Raw genomic sequence first — 6,909 nt, forward strand, 5'->3', positions numbered from 1 at the left:
ACAACAATATTTTAATTACTTTAGACATAATAAAAATTGACTGTCTATAAGACTTTAAAGTTTTTCAAGAAATTTTTTTTTCCCATAGCACCTTTTATTTTAGTTTTTTCTAAAAAGAGTACATTCCCCAAAATACATTTTTCTTGTGCAAGATCCTCATCACAGTCCTAAAAAGGTGCTAAGCTTCTATAATTCCAATAATTTTTAAAGGAGAATTTTCATGCCCAGGACAATATGTTAATCTAAAAATTCAAGACTACACGCAATTTCAAATGAGTTGAGAATTTGCTAATACCAGAGTTGGTGTGAATTTTGCTGGCAAAATTGTTTAATCTGGGAAATCCTGGGTAACCCAGCCTGGAATATTCATCTGTCAATTACTCTTACTTTGATAGAATATCCAAACTAGTTTTCTGTTAACAAAACAAAAGAATATTTTGTAGTTCTTACTTTGAAAAGTTCCTAAACTTAATTTGTTAATTTCTTAAATTGCTATCTCCATATTCTTGTTTTATTTTTTCTTTTCATAAGTTTACAAATATAATTCCTATGAAAATTAGGTATCCTATTGTTCTATTGGAAGTAAACTTGTCCCAACAGTCCTCAGGTTTATGGAAGTCCACAGTGCAAATCTGGTGAGACAAATGAGCCCTTCTGTCAGCCACTGCAGAATAGTAGAGGACAGTCTGGTCACAATTTAGTCCAGCCAGACATAGGCTACCCAGAATGACAGTGCTGAAGCTGATTAACCACTGCTTGGTGTCTTCCTTGAATTGCAGTGCAGTGGATTTGAGACCAATCAGGGCATCATCTCATTTGTCCTGATGGGTATAAATTGTGTCATATTTTAATGTCCACACAACTCCAGAAAGATAAAGGGTAAGCAAACAGACACATCACAGGAGCCCTTGATGTCAGACCATCCAAGTAATGCTCCCCAGTTAAAGGTCAGTCCCATGGCTAACTGCGGACAATCAGTAATTCTTTTCATCATAGGATAAATAACCATCAGAGACAATGATGCAGTTCCCAATGCTATAGTGTACTGCAATAACTCATACACAGAAGTACACATAGAATGCCAAGCACAGCTGTCCTCCAAGGAAAGCAAGGATTGAAAAGTTGAAATATTTCCAGTAGCTGTTGGTCAATTTGTTGTTCTTGCAACCTTTTTGTCCTAGTCCTGATCCCATATATCATTAATGGTACAGCCATCTCCCTGCATCAGAATCACTGCAACGCTAAAAAGGGACAAAATGTACCAGTCTGGAAAACAGCCTGGCTCTGCTGCCATGCCAGTAGTCCAGGTATATGGTAAATACAATAGTCATGTTCCAGTGGGCTTGTCCAGGCTCATGAAGTGCAGAGAGGGCTGCAGAGCATAGGGTGAGGGGCTGTGCTTCCAAAATGACTGCCACCATCAGGATCAGTTCAGAGATCCTGGGCTGAGAGAAGGGCAGAGGAGGCAGCAGGTGCTTGAGATAGTGCGGGCTGAACACACAGCAGCCATTGCAGTCCGGCCAGCAGCCCCAGGGCCGGCCCAACGCCATCCTGCAAGACATGTTTGAATATGCTATCTCAATCTATCTCAAGAGTATAAAATATCATTTACTATTATCTCTATTTAACACAGGAAAATACTGGGGTATAGAAAAGTTAAATGATTTGTCCAGTGTCAGGATGGAAAAAGTGTTCTTTCCACTAAACTTGTTTGTTAACTGGTTTTAAGGCAATATTTGGCTCTATAGAACAGAATGCCTCCCTGAAGGTTCACTTTGAACAAGCTATCTTCCCTACATACATTAAAAATATATAAAATTCTAAGGAGAAAAAGTAACCTTATGTATATTTATTAGTACTGACACTTAAAATGAGGTATGAAAAATGGGGACATTTTGATGAGGTGCCAAGTAAGAATTTGCTATTGATGGTGAGTTTATAGAGGTAACTTTTATTAACAGACAATACTCTATTAATGTCATTGAACCTTAAAACACCACAATACTTCCTCAATAAAATGTGCAACAGTATAAAAGTTTATAGTCCTAGCCATCTACACTGGTAAAGTACATGAAAACCCATTACCCAGATTATGACATGAAGCTGTACTGATATCCCATTGTATGACTCTAATAACTCAGTATTTATAGTATTTAGAGATAGCTTGATGATGCAGTGGATAGTGCACTGGGCCTTGAGCTAAGATGACCAGAGTTCTGGACTTAGACTCTTATTAGCTATGTGACCCTAGTCATCATTTAATACCTACTGCAGTTTCCTTAACTTTGAAATGGCGATAATAATTGGACCTACCTCCCAGGATTGTGAGCATCAAATAAGATATTTATAAAATGTATAGCACAGATCCTGGCACAGAGTAGGTGTTTAATAAATATTTGTTTCCTTCCTGCTTTATTTATTTTTTTCTTTTAAATGGTATTTTATGTAAAGACAATTTTTAACAATTATTTTTAAATGAAATTTTGAGTTCCAAATTTTCTCCCTCTTCTTTTCTCCTCCTTCCTCAATAAGACAATAAGTAAGCAAATTGACATAGGTTACATTCGTGCAATCGTGTAAAACATGTATCCATATTAGTTGTGATGTATAAGAAGGAATAGGACAAAAGGAGAAAAAAAATTACAAAAAGAAAGAAAGTGAAAATACATGCTCCAATCTGTATTCAGAAACCATCAGCTCTGTCTCTGGAGGTAGATAAGCATTTTCCATCTTGAGTCTTTTGGAACTGTCTCGGATCAATCTATTGCTAAGAAGAGCTAAGTCATTCATAGTTGATCGTCATACAATATTGCTCTTACTGTGTACAATGTTCTCTCGGATTGGCTCACTTCAGTTTGCATCAGTTTGTGCGAGTCCAAGTTTTTCTGAAATCCTCCTGTTTGTCATTTCTTACAGCATAATAATATTCCATTACATGCATATACCACAACTTGTGCAGCCCTTCCCCAACTGATGAAGATCCCCTCAATTTCAAAATCTTGGCCACTACAAAAAGAACTGCTATAAATGTTTTTGTATATGAAGGTCCTCTTCCCTTTTTTATGATCTCTTTGCAATACAGACCTAGAAGTGGTATTGCTGGGGTATGCACAGTTTGGTTGCCCTTTGGGCATTGTTCCAAATTGCTCTCTAGAATAGTTGGATCCATTCACAATTCCACCAATAGTACATTAGTGTCCAAATTTTCCCACATGCTCTCCAACATTTATCATTTTTCTTTTCCGTAATATTAGCTAATCTGATAGGTGTGAGGTGGTACCTCAGAGTTCTTTCAATTTGTATTTCTCTAATCAATAGTAATTTAGACCTTCCATACTTATATTTTGGTTGTGACAATGAGCTTGGCCCAGAATCAAGTAAAAGATAAAGATCATGCTAGATTACATTTGAGAAGTTTTGTACCTCTTCCAATGATCCTAAATTGTTGGCTGCCACAAAATTCAATTTCTTTAACATCAACCTTCATCCAATAAGGCTATATAACTCTGAAATTTGGAACACCATGATCTTGGAAGAATTAACAATGGGAATGCATAGGCTGCAATCATCTACCAAGGATCAAAAGTCTATAAGAAATGGTAGAAAAGGATATAGATAGATAGATAAATAGATAGATAGATAGATAGATATAGATATAGATAGATATAGATAGATATAGATATAGATTTACAGATATAGATAGATATAGATATAGATTAGATATAGATATAGATATAGATATAGATATAGATATAGATATAGATATAGATATAGATATAAGATAAGATATAGATATAGATATAGATATAGATATAGATATTAGATATAGATATAGATATAGATATAGATATAGATATAGATATATGATACATAAGATATAGATATAGATATAGATATAGATATAGATATAGATATAGATATAGAATAGGATATAGATATAGATAAGAATAGATATAGATATAGTATGAGATATAGATATATATATATAGATATAGATATAGATATCACATTATAGATATAGATATAGATATAGATATAGATATAGATATAGATATAGATATAGATATAGATATAGATATGGATATAGATATATATATAGATATAGATATATAGATAGATATAGATATATATATAATAGATATACATATACATATACATATATAATATATATGGGTATATTATATGTAATATATACACACACACATATATTACATATACATATATATACAAACAATATATATTTATATATCCATATACAAGGAAAATTACATGTCTTAATCATTAATAAGAATGACAGAAGTTAATTAGCCCAAATTGAACACTATTACCATTGCAATTTTAAAAGTTCCCAAAGGTCTCCAGTACATTGGGTAGATACTATATGGAGCTATAAAAGAGATACATGTATTAAAAGCAGTGGGGATGAGATGTACAGTTGTATAGGGATTGTTACCTGTGCTGTCAGAGAGAGCATTCAGACTGGTGAAATTATGGATCCTACAAAAATCTGGGTCTACTCATTACTTTTGCTTGGTTTAAATACTTTAAAGGTACAGTGTTTCTCTTTAAAACTCCACTGTCTACTGCTTTGGCACTCTTTCTAATGATTTGTCAATCAATGTAGTGAAGGTAATTTGCTCCAGTGGTTTGGTAGTGTACTTTGTGTGAAACAGTTCTATAATAGCAGACATTAAGGCTACCTATAGCAGTTTTAAGATTTCAATAGTATAACCACTATGACAGGTCAATGAATAGAGCACTTAATTTTTTTTTTCCTTCAGAATGTCTATTATTTTAACTTAACCACTTGGATGAGTAGATGAATTCTGAGATAAGAACATGTTGTATCTGGGTCCAATAAATACATTTATTCATCAAGCCCATCTTCTAATAGCCATCTTTCCTGGTTCACCACAAGTTGGCACTATATAGATGCCAGTATTTGGTTTGCATTGGAATTCTTCATGAGAATATGATATTCAAATGACTTCAGTTTAAGGGAAGATGGGTAAATTCCACCAATTTTAGATGTCTTTGTACTTCAAGTTGTGTGAAAGACAATATTGCCATATCTCATTGAAATTCAGCTGAGTGGGTTTTACATGCTCATCCTGCCTAGAAATATATTCAAAGGCTTTCACTTTAATTATAACCCTGACTAGAATTACATTTCATATGTCCTATATTTAAATTGAATTCACTTGAAAATGAGGAGGCATGATCCTTTGTTTAACTAAGGTGTACTACTGCATTTTCTTAAGGGGAAAAACCATAATGTGGTGACCTTTAAAACAAATCTCTTGGGTTTTTATTGAGACAGTAAAAGTATAGTACAGTACATAGCACAGGGCTTTCTACCAGGAATGGTACTCTTGTCTCCTAGTCTAATAAAAAATTAAGGTTTACATATATCTTGAAAGAGTTTTGTGGAATTTTTTTAAAGGACCCACAATCCTAGAGTATATTTTATTTATACAGCAGCCAAATCTCTCCATGTTCTTTTTGACAGAATTCTAGCTATGTCTGGATAATGTTGATTTTAGTAAAACATTCTGTCTTTCAGCTAATGAAAAGTGAGCTAATGGTAATATATTCATCTGGAGAAATCAGGGTTTTCTGTCTCAAAGCTGCTATTGATGTTGGATTCTTTGTGATAATCATGTCCATAGAGGTTAAGAAACAGGTATTGCTTGTTCTAGAGATATACTGTACAAACAGTATTTTTAAAGGCAGGATAAATATCTGAAATGGTACAAATTTCAAATCCCTGCCTGTTTGTATGTTTTTAATTTATTTTAACCTCTTGAAGGACTTGGAACTTATACACTAAACAGAGAAGGAAGGAATACTTCTGTGGTTGAAGATACATATAGTATTTATGTCATGTTCTCTTGCTAATGAGTCCTTTGAGAATAGTTCTATTTTAAAAGGTGTAATGCATGTCTATTACTGACATTTTCCCTAAGTTAATGAACAGTCCTATGGGGCATCTGTCCCTCCTGGGGAACAGATAATCCTATTACTGTTAATAAGTTACACAGGAAAAACCAGAAGTAGAATATTCTCTCTTGTTTAATAATGAAACCTATGCATTTTTTCAGAAAATGGCATTCATTACCCAAAAAACTAATATCCACAAATCAAAAGTCATACCTAATTTACTTAAGACTAATACAATAAAACATGTACATGATATTTGTGGGGGGTGTCTGCTAGGGGATTGGATTATAAAAAAAGAAGCTTCTTCTATAGAAACAGATCTGTCTCTTCTTCCCTCCCCATTCCCTATTCCTTCTGAGTCTCATTCCCTCTTTCCTGACAATGAGATACCATGTGATTCAGGAAATATAGAATCTCATAGAAGATAAAACAGAAATGATGTGGTCAAATCTATACAGGAAAAGGAGCCCCCAGTACAGCATACCTAACAAGTTATCACCCAGTTCTTACTTGAACATCTCCAAAGATGGGGAAATCAATTTCTATCATTACCATGATTTTTCCTTTTGTTATTTTGACCATGGCCATGAGAAATGTCTGTGTATATCTCAACAGAATTTGATTTGTGACATCAGTGCTGCAGAAGTAGGAACAGAGAAGTACAGCAATGGTCACATATACCCACCCATTCACATTACATTCCTTCCACTACCTCCTCTCTCCCCCCACTTTTGTGACCCATGTCCAATATTATTTCATTAACTTCACTGGATAAGCAATGATTCTGGGACAGTCATTGCAATGTTCTTCATAATCATCTAGCCCTACATTGCAGTGAAAAAAAATAACAACACATTAAAATGCCCTTTTATTTTAAAACCTTTTAAGAAATGTTTTCTCAAAGTACTTTTTTCTCCAACACACACACACACACACACACACACACACAACACACGGACCTATATGCAT

At 34.0% G+C, this 6,909-nt stretch overlaps 1 pseudogene; it reads right to left on the reverse strand.

Moving 5' to 3' along the window:
• Positions 1–476: 476 nt before the first annotated feature.
• On the reverse strand, positions 477–6,522 carry LOC110214980 (4-hydroxybenzoate polyprenyltransferase, mitochondrial pseudogene; annotated as a pseudogene).
• Between the last annotated feature and the right edge of the window lie 387 nt (positions 6,523–6,909).

The sequence above is a fragment of the Phascolarctos cinereus genome, unplaced genomic scaffold (genome assembly GCF_003287225.1).
Source record: "Phascolarctos cinereus isolate Bilbo 61053 unplaced genomic scaffold, phaCin_HiC Scaffold_726;HRSCAF=1367, whole genome shotgun sequence".
Lineage (NCBI taxonomy): Eukaryota > Metazoa > Chordata > Mammalia > Diprotodontia > Phascolarctidae > Phascolarctos > Phascolarctos cinereus.